Here is a 16,929-nt window from a genome sequence, read left to right as displayed (position 1 = left end):
GTTTTCTTTAAAAATGGGTGTATGTATGCCATTTTCAGGTCTTCAGGAAAAGTTCCTGCAGTTAAAGAGTAATTGGTGATTCGTCTTACAGGTGTGGCAGCAGAAGAAGATAAAAGAATGTTCTTGAAGATGTGTGTTGGACAAGGGTAAGAACAGCAGCCGGAAGGTCTGCTTGTTTTGAGCAAATTCATAAATTAACCTTGTGATATTTTTGTGATATGTATTTTTTTATTGTGTAAGAAATGTAACAGCACGGATACACAGGGTACATTGTACCGCAATACAATATTTAAGTGACTCGTGTAGGCAGGAGCTGTTAAACAATAGAGAATGGAAAGAGGAGGGTAAGGTGCAAAGGGAGAGGGAAAAGAAGAGGGACAATAGGCAGAGAAAGGGGCAGTGATAATACTCAAAAGAGACATAAATGCAGGGAGTAAACATAACTTTGTAACAAAGCAGAAGAGGGATGACCTTGGCGCCCGAGTGTCAGAGAGCTGTACCCCCTTGATACCTGTGGAGGGCATCAAGGGTCTGGTGAGCTGAGGGCATACCTAACTGTCCATCTGTCATTTCGGGCACTAGAAGCTAAGGTGGGGGTGGGTAGTCTGTATTTGCTTAGCTGAGGTAGAGGGGGAGACACAGAGGATATAAACGGGTGGCTAGTCATGCTGTCGGACAGCCCCTGTTGATAAGGAGGGCAGGGGTGTCACCCCAAAGTAAATGAGGAATGTTGGAGAGATTAAGGTGGGGGAAGAGGGAAGAGTAGAGGGGTGTATTGGGACTGGGAGAGGGAATGGTGGCAATTAGGAATGCCTAGCATAAAAGAGAAGGTGAAAAAAGAATGGAATGGGGCAGACATCTGTACCACCGGACTAGGCAAAGTATAACATAACACAAAAGGGAGAGGTAGGGAGAAGTGAGACACAGTAGAGTAGTGCAGAACAGAATGGAGTAGGTTGATGTGGGGGGAGTGGTGGTCAATAAAGATGGAAATGCAGACACTGAAGGGTAGGGAGGGGGGAAGGAGAAACAAAAGTAGAGAGTAGCAAATAGAGAATAAGGGGTTAAGGGTAAGGATCCTAGGAGAAGGAATGAGAAAGGAGAGATGAGGGGCAAGGGAACTCAATGCCCAGCGCAGTCTGGAGGGGTGGGGGCAAAGGGAGCAGGGGATGGTACAGGGATAGGGGAAGGGTGGGAGGAGGGAATCGTGGTATTGGTGAATGTGGCTTTATGGATCTCCTGCAATAAAGGGCACCTGTGTCTGGCTATGCAGAGCGGCTTGTTCTTGCATGTGGTATATGATGCATTCATGTGCGTCAGTACGGATCACTGCCACTATCCAGAGTCGGAAGTGTAGGGGATCTCCAGTGATGAAGGATGCAAATTTTGGCCGTCGCCAGGGCCATGTGCAGCAATCGGCACTGTGGTAGAGCCAGATCGGTGAGGTGTCCCACGTCATGCAGACGTATGAGCATCTGAAGTGTCATAGAGGCACCAAGGTTAGTGCCCACCGTGTCCTAGAGGGGCTGCATCAAAGGGCAATTGCAGATGATGTGGGTGAGATCGCAACTGGTCTCAGAGCATCGCCAGCAATCCGCATGCAGCAGGAGACCCACTCTGTGTAATTATGCAGGGGTCCAGTACGAGTCATGGATTACTTTAGACAAAACTTCAGGCGGGCTTCATGGGTGCCCCAATCCAGGGTCACCATGTCCAATCTTCCACGTCGAGTTCTATTTAGAGGCGTATCTACCATTTGGAGTGCAGAGTATCTGGGAGAAGTTGTGAGTAAAGGTGCTGTGTAAGAACATCATACATGCCTGCCATCCTTCCTTTGAAACACCCCCAAGTCTTAAGATAAGACAACACAGGGGAGACCTGAATGGACCAGGGAGTGACTCCCATGCTGCATTAAAGACTGCTTAGATGCAGATCTCGCCATGCTTGGCAATGTTGGAGGCCAAATTCCTCTCTCAGGACCTCAAACAGTTTAAGTGCACCATTCTCAATGATCTGGTCTAAGCTTTCAATGCCGGCTGCACTCCATTGCATCCAGTGCATGATTTCTCCCCCAACGCGCACACTGTCATTTCCCCAAATACCAGAGATGATTTGCAGTGCGCCAGGCTGCGTGCATCACTCTCGGCATCAGTGACCGGTTTAGTGGGACTGGTTTGCGGGGGCTGACACTGTACAGACCATCCGGGGTCGCCCCTATTGGAGAGTAACAGTCATTCTGCTGTGACCCATTGTGGTGGTTGAGGTACTCTGGGGAGCATATACGCTAATTGGGATAGGTTTAGAGCAAGGGCATAGTGTTCTACGGACAGGCGCCCCATGCCTCCACAAGAGTGGCGTGCAATAAGTTTTGTGGATGATAATCGGGGTCGAGAGAAACCCCATATGAATGCTCTAATCACTGCATCAATCAAACTCAGAGTTGACAGAGGTGGTTGAAGAGGCAACATACCTAACACATAAGTGAATCGCGGTAAAGTAACCATTCGTACCGCCTGCCCCGCATAGAAAGTCCCAGGTGGGACCACTTCTCAAAGTCTATATTCATACCGGGAATGAGTGGTTCCAGATTGGCTGCCACCATACAGTCCAGTCTTTGATTGACGAAGATCCCTGTATATTTGAGGTGGAACGGCGTCCACTGGAATGGAAAGCCATGTATTGCTGCCCTTGTGGTAATGAGGGAGAGAGGCAGCACTTCGCTCTTGTCCCAATTCACCCGATACCCTGACAGGGTCGCAAAGCCATTGATGATCCCCAATAAGTCCAGGAGGGAGTGTCCTAGGTCCACCTGGGTGAGCAGTATGTCATCTGTATATAGGTAGAGTTGGGAGACCCCCTCCCTGAAGAGGTATCCCATTAAGTGGAGGGGAATGGTGGATGGTGGGCGCTAGCGGTTCCATGGTTAGGAGGAACAGGAGTGGCAAGAGGGGGTAGCCGTGTCTTGTCCCCCTCCTTATTGGGAAAGGTTCCAATATGAAGCCCCCACAGTTGACCTGTGCCATGGGGCAATCGTATAACAGATGAACTTTGGCAATTAATTGGTCTCCCAAACCAAATTTCCACTATGTCGCAATCAGTTCCTTTCAATACGGTTGAAGGCTTTTTAAGCATCTAGGGAGAGACGTGGGAAGGTTTCAGAGGGGAACAAGACTTGCCTCTTTCTGAAAGCTGGGTGTAGTGCGCCACTGCCTGTAGCACCTGGTCCCTGTCGCCGTGGATTCTAGTTGGTCTATCGGGGTCCCTACCCCCATGGTGGAGATCAGAGTCATAGTGGTTTTGCCCATCTGTTGGGGCGTGTAAGGGTGGAACGGCCTGTAGGTCCATAGTCTGTCCGGGGGCCGGTTCAGAGGGGCCGTGTCCATTGCCTGGGCCAACATGTCATACATGAAAAGCCATAGGTCCTATGGGTCGTAGAAATCTTTGGCCGATTTTGGTTATCCACATCCGAGCTGAGTTGAACAACCCATACTTCATGTCCAGTTGGCGAAGTCTTGCGGCAGTCGTTGGTTTCCTTTGAGTAGTCCGCAGCAATGCTGACCTCATAGCCTTCGGTTCTGAATGGGCCATGGGAGCAGGCCGCTAGTAGAAGTTGGCGTGCCTGGTCATGTCGCAGGAGACATGGATCGGGTGGGGCCGGGATGCACTGTTCTGTCATTTTGGGCCCAACTGGTGTGCCCTCTGAAACTCCAGCGGGGGGTCAAAAGTTAATCATATAAGCGTTGGGAGGAGATTCCGCAGGAAGGCTTGGATGTCCAACCCCTCCGCTTCTTCCGGGAATTTTAAAAAAACTGACATTGTCTCTGCTGCTCCTGTCCTCTAGATCTATAAGTTTGCTAAGAAGATATATGAGTTCTTGATTGCGGTCCAACACAGTGTTAAGGCAGTCCATTGTCGTTACTGGCTGTTCCAGCCCATCACTCGGGGGTGGAAACCCACAATGTCCAAGCATATGGATTTCGTCTCAGCAGCCAGCAAAGATATAGTGGAGTCCATTCCTTCTAACCTGTGGCCCACAGCTGTAACTTCTTGAAGGATGTGTTCCATAGTAGTGTCCTTCGCTGGGCATGCTGTGGTGTGGGACAAGTCCTCGGGTCGCTGTCCCTTCCTGGAGGTCATCGAGCGTGAGTAGGGTAGGGCTTCTGAGAAGAGAAGTTGTCTCATGGTTTTACCAATGGATTTACCAACTGATTTGCCATGGGGAATCTCTAGGCCAGACTCCTGATGGTAGAGTCGCAGGTCTTTATTTTGGGGCTGTGTTCCTGGTGGTTGACCAGGCAGCAGTACGGCACAGAGGAGAGTGGTGCAAGGAGGGAGCTGAACCCTAGGTTTCCATGTCTGCGGGAATCCGCCCAGCGGAGACAAGAATGTGGTCCACGATCCTTGCCTGTCTTGGTTGGCCCGACGGTCTGGACTCAGGTCAGCGCCTTCCATTGAAGGTTGGAGTTGGGGGGCAGTAGTGCTACTTTTACTACATACAAAGGACCTAGGAGGTTACACTGATCATCTCCCACTCAGCGTCCAGTGTTCAGAGTTGATGGGGATGGGGTGAAGTACTTTGTTACTGGCCCAAAATCTCCTGCACTGATGAAACCCCCACTTCTGGGCCCTGATGCTGTCCAGCCTTGCTCTGTCCATCAGGGGGGGGTCCCGTCACTCCGCTAGATCCCCTGTGCGTTGTGCGATGTAGCGTGGAGCACAGGCAATGCTGATTGGTGCTACAGCAGACGGTCATGCTGCTCACGATGGACCTTTGCTCCCGGGTCACACTCCACCCTCCCAGACTAGATCGGAACCCCCCAACAGAGGACAAAGGGAAAAGTCTCTGGCAGTTCCTCCGCAGGTCTGCTTATGGTCTGGAAACCACGGTGGCCCTCATGCAGTGATTACCTTTGATTGATCACATGGGGAGGAGCTGGGGATTACAAGTGTGGTGGGGAGCCTTAGTGCGGCCTGCCCTGGAAGTTAGTCAAGGCTCCCTTTGCACGTGGTTTTAACCACTCCTTTCCACACCGCAGCACTGCTGGTGTGAAGACCACGTCGGGGTCAGCAGCTCCCCCCGGAGACCAGGATCTCTGCTCCTCAAGATCACCTGCGTTGGAGGGGGGAAGCAGGCATCCAAGAACTGCCCAAGAACGGTTCTCCTCGACATCCAGTGCTGTAATGTCGGTGGTGACAGTGGGGAGAGAGGGCCACTAGCCCTATAACATGTCCCTCCCTTGTATTACTCCTCATCTTCTTCTGAGCTCTCCTGGGTGACAGTCAGGGGTACTGCTCGGTTGATTGATTGAGAAGACTGGGGTTAGCCGGGGTCCCCCCACATCTATTGCTGCCACAGTGCTGGGGGGTGGCTGCTGGCTCTGTGGCATGCCTCCATCCCACTCATCTGGAGGGCTCAGCAGGTCTCAGCCCACAGGGCTACCATCCACACAGCCGCAGTCCAGAGTGGGCACCCACGCTGAGGGACTGGACTGTGCTGTAGTGGGGTTATCACCAGGAGAAGAGGAGGCAGGGGCGACCCCTCTATTGTCCGTCGGGCTGCTGGGGGGTTGCTCCTTACACTCCGCTGGTCTCACCCTTCTGGCAGACCACCACACTAGGTCGTGCCACACTCAGCCATCGAGGCCTCCCCACGCAGTCAGCTCTTGGATCAGATGAGCACTGTGGGGGGGTTGGGCCCTCCATCATCCTCCCAGATGGATCCCGTCACTTATAGGGCCCCCGGAGTCGTAGATGGTTACCCATGTAGCTCTCCAGACATCACCGCCCCCCTCCAGGGCCTGTCACTGCACAGAGATCGAAAGTTAGGCGGCCATCCTCGTCCGTGGCCAGACCACACCCCCCACCTTGTGATATTTGTTTGAAGGAGTGCTGAGGCTGGGTTGGTTTACTCTTGGAGGGGATTTTAGTAAATGGGTTAGTGCTGATGGTTTTCTTCTGTTTTGAATAAGAGTCCAATGTCTGCCCTGGTTGTGTAATTAGTTGCCAGTTTGTTTGTGAAATCTTGAGTAGTGGGATGACTTCCTTCCATGCATTTAGGTTTTTGAAATTCATTGAAAATTAAAAAAAAAAAATGTAGTTGCAGACTTAGCGTTTAGAATTCTGTTTTAGTAGTACCTTTTTTAGCTTTTTTGATTGATGATTTATACCTTCTGTTTAGTCTGTATAGCGGAAGTTTGTCTTGAATTTTATTTGTATTGAGCCAAGTCCGTTGCAGCCTTCTGATTTTCTGCTTTAATTTTTTAAGTTCTGTTTTTCTCCAAGGTGTTGTTTTTCTGTTTAGTTTTTCTGAGTGGTATTAGGATTTCAAAAGCTCCTTGTAGCCACTCATAAAGTTTTGGAACATAATTAATTGTGTCTAGATCTGTGATGACTGTTAGTTGTGTTTCTAAGTCTTCACAACTGAGTTTGCTCCATGGTCGATAGATGCATGTATCTAAGGTGCTATGGAGTGTGATGATTTGTGGTGTTTTATGTCAGAAAGTTATCAAATAGTGGTCTGATCATGTGATTGGTGTGATGCTTTGAAAAGTAACTATTTCTGGGTTTGCAAAAGTGACATCTAGGATGTGTCCAGTGATGTGTGTGGGATTGTGTACAATCTGATATAGGCTCAATGTGACTAGGCCAGTGGTGATAGCTTTTGGATGGGACACCCTGGGTTTGTCAAACCAAATATTTAGGTTCCCAAGAATGCATAGGTTTGAGTATAGTGTTATAAGATTTTAGACAGTATCTAGAAAAGTATCTGAGAATATTGAATTGTTAGGTGGAGGTCTGTAAAAGAGGAGAAAGTTACAGGAAGAAGTTGGCGTAGGTTTACATCTGGTGAGGAGGGCCCACAAACCTTGTATGGAAATGTTGTCTGTTTTACAGAGATTTATTGCTTGTTTGAATATAATAGATAGTCCACCTCCTCTCTTGCCTATACCGTTTTATGTGATGGTTTGATAGCCTGGGGGAATGGCTTCATGCAACACTGGGGCCATGTCATCTCCCAACCATGATTCCGTTATGAATAGTAGGTCAGATTGTGTGTCAGAGAGCAGGTCGTAGATGTGGTGCTTGTTTTTTTAGAGTGATTGAGCATTTATGAGCAGGCAGTTTAGAGAGTGTTTGTGGCAGTCTTGTTTTGTTTTGGAGAAAGGTGAGCAGTATATTTTGAGCCTGTAGCAGGTATGTTGTTAGTTGTGATAACTGTATGAGGGTCACACTCGTCCAGTGTTTCAATATAGTGTTCCTCTTCCAACAGGCTTAGGAGGCATTTTGTGTTGGTGGTGGACTTGTTGGCTGAGAGTGACATGATGAGTTTAAGTTTTTTTGTAGAGTAGCCTTGTTGTGTAGTAGACAAGGGGATGCGAAGTTGTTAAGAGCGTGTATTATTTATTTTGTTTGCGTCTGTTTAGTGTGGAAGGAGAATGGGTTATGGGGTAGTGGAGGAGCTTGTGGATCATAATGTAAGGCTCTAAATTGTGCAATGGATGAGAGGCGGGTGAATGAATGTTGCTGTGATGGGGTGCTTGTGGTAGATGTTTGTGAAGAGTGAGAATGTAGGAATGAAGATTGGTCAGATTTTGTATTATTTGTCTAGTAATGGGGGTGGGAGTGGGTGTAACGGAAAGTAGGAAAGTTAGTGCTATTTTGATGTGCTGATGTGTGCGGTTTGTTTGGTTTTTGTGGAATAGTGAGAGGAGATATTGATGTAGTGGTTTTCTGTGAAGGATTTGATTTTGAGTTAGTGCTGGTGAGTGGTATTAGAATATTACAGGGATTCTTGATGTGTTTTGAAGTAGAGTGTTTGAGGTGTGTAAGAGGGGATGGACGATGGTTAGGGGTGTTTGTGTTAGTTTTGTTCATTATTAGAGGTAATATGTGTGGTGGAGTGGAGTGTAAGGATTGTATTGTTGTGTGTAATTGCTGATGAGAGGAGGAGGGTATTTGTGGATGGTGTGTTGGAAGGCTGGTTTTAGGTATTGTCATGCTAAAAGTTGGTCTGGCAGGAGCAAATAGAAGATAGTGCTGTTGGTTTGTATGAACCAGGAGTGTGTATCCGGATGGCTAAAAGTAATGTATAATGTGGTTTTGTGTTGTGTGGGCAATGGCAGGATGTGTCAGTGGGAATGGACAGAGTAGTGTTTGGTGTGAGAATGATGGTGTACTACCGTTGTAGTTGTGGTGGATATGTGTATAGGTGTGGTGTATGGGGCTTTGTGCTGGTTAATGAGACATTGCAATCTGTATGAGATCAGTTTGTGGTGCATGAGTTGGATGCCTTTGCTAATATTGTGTTTGGTTGTTGGAGGATTTGTAGGGACTAAGGTTTTTTCTGGTGAATGGAAAATTTGGCAGCATATCTGGCCCCAGGCCTGTCCTGTCCTGAACAGGCCAAAACAGGCAACTGCCCTTGTCCTCTCTGCCCTCAGCCTTGTTGCCTAGGCTGAGACACCCTGAGTCCTAGGCTAAAATAGCACTATTGGCCAATAGAAACCTAATCCTAACCCTAACAAATCAGTTTTGTAACCCAAAAACCTAGAGCCAATGGGAGTCCTAGCCCTATTGACCAATCACACACTAGTTCTGACAACCAATCACAATACCAACCCTAAAACCATGACCCAAGATACATTTTAACCCTTATACCAAGCACAACACTAACCCTAAAACCATGAACCAATAGGAATCTCAACCCTTATACCAATCACAAACTAACCCTAAAACCATTAACCAATAGGAATCTCAACCCTAATATTAATTACAACACTAAACCTGAAACCATGAACCAATAGGAATCTCAACCCTTATACCAATCACAACATTAACCCCAAAACCACAAACCAATAGGAATCTTAACCCTAATACCAGTCGCAACACTTACCCTAAAACCATGAACCAATAGGAATCTCAACCTTAATACCAATCACAACACTAACCCTAAAACCGCAGTCCAATAAGAATTCCAACCCTAGTACCAATCAGAACCCAGATTCTAATCCTTAAGCCAATAGAAATACTACTCCCAGCAACCAATCACAACAACATATGCAACAACCAATAGAAACGTTGATAATGGCCAAGTGAACTGAAGCCCAAGCCCCTCTGGGAAGGAAGAAGGAGCTGCTGCTCTGTTCAGAATCTCCTTGGATACAGACAGGCAGAATCTGTACCTTCCAAGCTAGCAGACTCTACTTTCCAGGTAAGGGACAAATTGAAAAACACTGAAATACTGCTTGTCGCACACTCAGATATTTGTCTTTTTCAAGGCAAAATTAAGTGGTGCAGCCACCTTCTAAACTAAATGTAAATCACAGAAACAGATTAAGCAGTATCCTAAAACCACTCCGGTTAGCCGGAGCCCCCCCTTTTTTTTTAAAAAAGGGGGGGGGGCTGGTGGTTGGCTTCATGCAGTCTTTTGACACAAACTAGGAGGGAAATTTCAAACAATCATGGGTAAAAAAACTGAAGTTTAAAAGGCAGCATAAAGTACAACTAGAGCAGTACAACAGTGGTGCCAAAGAATGCAATAACCATCCAATCAGTCTAGTCAGAATCAGTCCAGTAAAAGAAGAATCTTTTTATGTGTAAGAGATGTAGACAGCCGACCTGTGTTTCATCAATGATTACTTTTTAAAGGCTAAATGCTCAAATATCGCTGCAAGTCTGATTCAACATCAAGTAGGCCCTGGTAAAGTCAACGGCAGAGACCACAAGTGTATCCAAAATGAAGGTAGGGTCACGTACCCTGATATAGTTACGCAAACAAGTTCAGAGGTTTACACGTGAAATCTAGGTAGACTGCAAGTCTGAGATCCTGTAGCCAAGATGCCATGTTTAAACATACGACGAGGCCATGAGAAACCCCCAAGTAATGTCATAGAAATGCAGTGGATTCAATCAAATAGTAGCCAGTGAAGACTTGTGGACTTCACTAAACACTAGAAAAACACTAACCTCTAGAAAAAAATGACAAAATTGTCTCATAACCACGATGAAACTTAAGGAGAATACATAAACTTGAACCAACATGACAAGTGAAATTTATTGTACCTGGTCATATACACGAGGAGGGGTTGAATGCACTAAGTTATTTGATTTGACACACAAGAGTTAAGAATGGTTACAATTATTGGAAGGTAAGGTGTGTGGAATATGTTTTGCTGGGTCACTTTTGTTGATTCATACATCAATGATGGATTAGGTATTCATGATTGACAATTGGTGTCTGCTTTCGATCTTAGATTCTGTATCATGGGGACTTTATGAATTGTTGAATGCTAAAAATCTACATGCAGATTATGTGATCTACACATGCTGATCATTTGAAAGTTAATTATTGAGTTTAGCACTAGCAAAATTTCCTAGAGTCAGTTAATAATCAGTATGTGCTTGCTGTAGGGTATGGAAAACAGGTCACATGTGCTGTATAAGCTTATGTGGTATATGTCCCCTCTGATGTGTCTTGCTTCTTTTCCTCTCTCTACCTCCTTTTATTTTCCACGAGTTTTGTTACCATAGTGCTGTAATGCGGCTATCAGCAACTCAGGCGACTCTCAGAGCACTAATAAAATCATGGAAGTATTGCGCTCTGTATATTGACATGGCATGTTTTTTATATATGTCTGGTACGTTTTCTCTAGTGCCACCTTTTTTCTTGTTTGGCTACCCCTCCTTCCCCCAGTTATCATTGCTTGGTGCTTCTGGAATATAATGGGAAATTTTCATCTAATTTTAAACATTCATGCAGCGACTCGGATTCTTTATGAGAATGTATGGAGCATAGTTAACACTTATAGTATTGTCGTTTTTCTTTCCCCAGCGTTTCGTTTTCCATAGTGTACATGGCGGTTAATCGTGTGAGGCACAAAATGGAAAAATCTAGGACTGATTTAGGAAAAGTGGTGCTGCACCCCTAACTCCACCATGTGTGCGCCATATCTAAGATAAGGCGCACCACTGCTGTAGTAAGGGAAACTAGCATAAAATCTTTTGACCCTAGTTCGGAGATTTGCAGGACTAGCTTCAACGTTTTTTACGCTAATCCTGCAAAGCCCATTGAGGCCCATGGTAAGAAATGGTGTCCCTCCTTTTATTGCCTGCTCTGAGCAGGCATTAAAAGTCCCAAATAAAATGACACAAAGAAATCTCTTAGATTTGTTTGCAGCATTTTATTCAGTCCCCCTAACGGGGGAACTCCTCCTTTGTACACAATATGCCTGGTGCAGGCATAATGTAGCTCAAAGGGTTTCAAAGTGGAGAAATACATGCATTGCGCCGCTTTGTAAATTTGGCGCAGCGATTTTGGCCTTGTTGGGCCACATTAGCATCAATAAAACTGATGCTACTGTGGCGCAAGGAGGTGCTAGGGGCTCTTAAACTTTGTTGTCTCTAACTGAAGAAAGGGATTGGGATTTGTAGAGATAGAAGCCAGTTATTACGCTCTAGAGGTGTTTCGTTTGGGTGTTTAGTTGGCGTAGAGAGAATTTCTAATGCTGCAACACCCTTAGGGATTTGTGTCTGATTGAAATACATGGATCTTTTTCAGTTTTTGCCATTTTGCTTCATTTATTTTTGTATGATTTTTTCAAGAGGGGATCATCACTGGGTAATAGTTCTGTTAGCACAATTCCATTCAGTAATATTTCACAATACATTAAAGGCTTTCTGTCTGTTTATTGAAAAAATTCTAGGTTTTGGGGATTGACCAGAAATAGACAAGATTTATGTAACATCAATAGCAGGTGTTTTACTATCTTCTTTTCTTGTGGCATTACCAATTATATCATGTTTTAACAATGTTTGTAAAGGCAAAGTTTGGTTTTTCTGTGTTACGTTTTATATTTTTCTTGCTATAAGCTTTCTATGTTAATGTGGGATTTACCATGGGTCATCCTGGACATCAAAGATTCTGGGAAATTATGTTAAAAATGTATGCTATAGTATACAAGAATGACGTTTGCACACTACTCATTTTTATGCCATACAAAGTGTTACTTTTATTGCCACTCTTTTTCACTTAGTTTGTATAGAAATGTAGGAATCTCAGATGTGGTGATATATATTTTGTCAAATATGTTTTTCCTTATACACAGAGTATTCATGTAATTATTTTTATGTTTCAAGGTCCATCATATCATGTATTCTGATGATTCTGTAGAAAGATAATTTAGGAAATGTTTTAGGTGAGTTCTCAAATATCTTCCTCTTCTATTTCATTAAACAAAATCTGACATGTAGACTGAAACATGCACTTTGAACCCCAGCAGCAGACTGACAGTTAAGTCCCTGGTGATCAGCAATTAACAAAGGTGTTTTAATAAGCAACTACCATGCTATCATTCTGAATTTATGCCAAAAGTGTGGCACATCTGACCACCATCTTGATGGAAAAAAAGAAGAAAACTGAAAGCATTTTCTACTGAGGATATTGCAGTAAATGAAATTAGGGAGCTGCATCACAAATAATCTCCCAAGATGGCGACCAGAGAAAAAGAGCCCAAGTGTAGCACAAATTTCACTCAAATGTATCCCAAGTATAGCCAAATTAGAGATTTGTGCAAAGCACTTATTATTTTTGTTTTTTTTGCAGTCTTATACAGTGCAGACTTGATCCAAAGGTGTTAGAGTGCTTTACATGTGCATCAGTTACATTATACAAGGACACATTCCTTTTGGGCTTTAGGCATGGGAGATTAAATGATTTGCCAGCAATCAGAGGATGTCGAGCTGATGCCAAACACTGAACCTGGTTCCTTAGTTGCAAACTCTGCAGTTCTGGCCATAACCCCTCCTTCACTCCCCTAAGTGTAACATATAATCAAGTGATCAACTGGATACAAAACCAACAAGATAGCAAATAATTTAAAAATGCTTTGTCACTATTTGAGAACTCAAAAAATGTGTTCTCATTTAAATTTTTTAGTGCACTATAATTTGTATGGGAATAACATCCTCTCATTTTTATAATTTCTAAAGGGAAGGCTTGAGGTATTGCACTTTTGATTACATCAAGATGGCTTCAGGAGTGCCATACTTTTGTAATAAAGATAGAGTGTTAGCAATCTAGTTGTTCATTAAAAAACTGTGGGGAGGCAGAAGTCAGGGATACAAACTCAGATAATTGAGGGCAAGAAGGAAGGTGCAGAGGCAACACATTGATCATGCAGGGTAGGTGGGAGGGGCAGTGGCAGCACAATGGACCATGGAATGCAGGGGAAAGTGGGGCAGGGGCAAGAAACCAACCATGCAGGACGGCAAAATAGGCTGTGGCAATATAACAGACCATTGAGGGCAGAAGGAAGAGGCAGTGGCAGTGCAACCATACATACCAACTGATCCGATTCAGGCAGGAAACATCTGATGTTTTTAAGCCCAAATGGGCTTTATTTTATATGCCTCCTGCCTAAAATCTCCTTTTAAACGTAACTTACTGGGGAAAATCAATTCCCCAGGTTTTTTTCATATATCTCCTTCTGACCAAGTTTAAAATGTTGGCAAGTATGGCACATTGCATCACTCAGGAAAGGAGGAATGGGGTACTGACAGTTACTCAGCTAACAGAGGGCAGGAAGTATATGGGGAGCGGCACCAAACAGACCTTACAGTGCAGGTGTCAGGGGTTGCAGCAGCACAATACAACACACCAGGCAAGCAGGACTGAAGTTTACTACAATGGACTATGGAAAGCAATAGTGAGGGGACAGGACTTGGCACAGGGGCAACAAAGAGCAAAGGGGAAAGAGCCAACGGCAGCAAGCGCACCATACTGGTCAGACAGGTGGGACAGTAGCAGCATAATGGACCATGACGGACAGGAGGAAGGGGGCAGGGTCACAACAACGGACCAGACAAGGAAGGAGGGAGGGGATAGGGGCCTGCACATGGAAAATGGAGGGTAGGGTGCAAGGGGGAAAGGCTGGAGCAGCAAGCAGACCATTGAGGGCAGGCGGGATGGACACTAGAAGCGCAACACACCATGGAGGGCAACAATGAGACTGTATGGCATACACACCAACAACAGAGGGACGGTGGGAGGGAGTCAGGGGCAGCAAGCTGACCACAAAGAGCAGGTGGGAGCAGCGAGGGTCATGCATGGCAATCACGAGGGTTAGTGGCAGCAAAACAGCCATGGTGGGCATGAGGGAGGGGGTAGGGGCATGCACAAAGGGCCATGGAGGACAGAGGGGATGGTTATGGGTTAGATACAGACAAGAGAAGGCAGGGAAAGGGGTTCTCAAGAGACCATGCGGGGCAGGCAGTAGGTGCAGTTGCACCACAACAGAGTGGCAGCATAATGAAGTATGGTGGACAAGAGGAAGGAGATAGGGGCATGGAACTCAGACAAGGTAGGGTGGAGTTAGCAGGGACACGTGACAGTCATCTGACCATGCTAGGTAGGTGAGGTGGGTGGGGTAGTAGCAGCTCAACTGAGCACTCAGAGTAGATAGGAGGGGCAGTGAAAGGTCAATGAATCATGGTGGGAAAAAAGGAAGGAGCAGGGGCAAGCACACAGGCATTGAAGGGGAGGGGGAAGTAGAGTATGGGCAGCAAGCTAAGCACAAAGGCTAAGCAAGAGGGCAATGATGGGGATAGAATTGGGCCATGGAGGGCAGGAGGAGTGGGTAGGTACATCAGGCAAAATGGAGGTCAGAGGCAGTACATCGGACCATGCAGAGCAGGAGGGAGGGGGCTGGTGCATGGACTCAGACAACAGAGGGTAGGGAGAAGGTGGATTGGACAGCAAGCTAATTGTTCAGGACAGGCAAGAACAGCAGTGGTAGAACAATGGCTACACAGGGATGTAATGGGGGAGCAGGGGCATTGAATAGGACAATGGATTGCTAGGAGGAGTGAAGCAGGTGAAGCCAGCTTGAGTGAGGGCAGCACAAAGCTAGGCTAGACCCTGCTTCCAACTTCTCCCACGCCATGCATTGTGATGGGCATTTTACTTAACAATAAAACAGAAACCTAGAAATTCACTGAAAAACCAAAGGTTACAGGGATGTTATAGTTAGGAAACAAAATAAAAATAATAAAAACTTAGAAATTCACAAAAAAACTAAGGTACAGGGACGATATAGTTAGGTTCAGATTTTAGACGTACAAAACCATAGAAATTCAACTGTTATAGTTAGAGTTATTTCCAGTAACTATAACTTGTGCCCTAAGGTAACTGCAACTAGTGCCCTCACCATACACTGCTGATTACCCCAGATATTACATCACTCCTGACATTTTTTAAGACATCATTGATAATATCACTGTAGCATTTGCAGTAAAATTATTAATGAGAAAACTGTGCATGTGAAGGCGCAAGTTATAGTTACTTTACATTGTGATAGTCGAAGGATAAATGTTCATAGAAACCCTATTTTCTGGCAGGTGTGTAGCAAATGTTTGTCATTTTAAAAAGTGGGTCATGGTTCTGAAACGTTTGGGAAACACTGATCAAGGGGATACCTATTGCTTTCAATTACACTTCTCCAGACTCACAGCAAGTAAGCTTGCCTGATTGAGAGGCACAGCATCTTTCGTTTCTTTCTGACACAATTATGGCTTCCTTCAATTAATCTTCCAAATGAAGGCAATCAAGTACCCACGCTGAGTAATTAGCCTACCTGCATTTTATAAGTGGAATATGTAATATTCCCCTGATGACTTCAAACATACACAATGTGGCTCATGCTACAAGGTTACTTTTCAATCTGACTAAACAATGGAAATGTACCTCCATCAATTAATTAATTGCATGTCTACTACTACCTTTACTAATTGCAAGTGTGCAAAATTACTTGTGTAGAGCTCACTAAATCTTACAGCATTTTTACATTCACAATAGAACCAGTAAGATGGCTGTTACTGTGACTAACCAAGCGTGCCTCACATAATGAATTATCAATGTTTCTTTGCCTACATATAAGCTGTAAAACCCATCACTTCATCCCATGCAGAGTTAGCACATGCCTGCTGTTTCGTCTGATATCTTTCATTGCACACAATGTAGCTTAGACTAAAGCGTGACCTCTCGGTGCATGACGAAACTCAGGATTAATTGTTCTTCCAATGAATTTCTTACTATGATAGCAGATACACCCCAGGGCATAAGCAAAATCATTACAGTGTTCTGTGTAAGCCTACTTACATCTCAGGGAAAATGCTCATGGTGCCTATGATGTACTGTATTACTGTTTCTGCCATGGTTTTCAGACAAACAGTTTTTATGTTCTCATTTACTTTATGTGCTTGCATTATGTGTGCTGCTCGTTTCTGAAGGAAGCTTGCCATCCTGTGACTACTACGAGTGCATTAAGTAAAGAAATAAAATAATGTAAAATCCATACTCTGGTTTATGAGTCCTGCTCACTTTAATTGTACTAGAGTCTATCTGCTGAAACAAATCTCACTGTCCTGCAACTACTGACCTTTCAGATCATCAAAAAGCTTGGTCCAACTAAGGCTAGCTTCCAACTTTTGGGGTTATTCACAAAGGTAAAGTTGCCTGGAGGCTATGTATAAGTGTAAACGTACACATGAGTAAATCTACATGTGTACGTTTGCTCTTACATTTTGCAGTGAATTTGCTACTTTAGGCTATTCACGATTTACAAGTGTTCGAAATGGGGTCTCTAGTTTGAAGAGGTGTACACCCTTGTCCAAGTAGGGACCACAATCCTAGTCAGGGTAAGTCACACACAATCCAAATTATCCTGTAGCCACCCTCTGGTAGCTTGGCACTGAGCAGTCAGGCTTAACTTAGAAGGCTATGTGTAAAGTATTTGTGCAATATATTATACAGTAACACAGTGAAATCACCACTAGAATACACCACACAGGTTTAGAAAAATAGATGATATGTATCTGAATAAAATTGTCAAAATGATAAAAATCCAATAAACACAAGTTCAAATATTACTTTTG

The sequence above is a fragment of the Pleurodeles waltl genome, chromosome 11 (assembly GCF_031143425.1).
Source record: "Pleurodeles waltl isolate 20211129_DDA chromosome 11, aPleWal1.hap1.20221129, whole genome shotgun sequence".
NCBI classification, from domain to species: Eukaryota; Metazoa; Chordata; class Amphibia; order Caudata; family Salamandridae; genus Pleurodeles; species Pleurodeles waltl.
The sequence above is the reverse complement of the archived record's forward strand: the minus strand, read 5'-3'. Positions refer to the sequence as shown.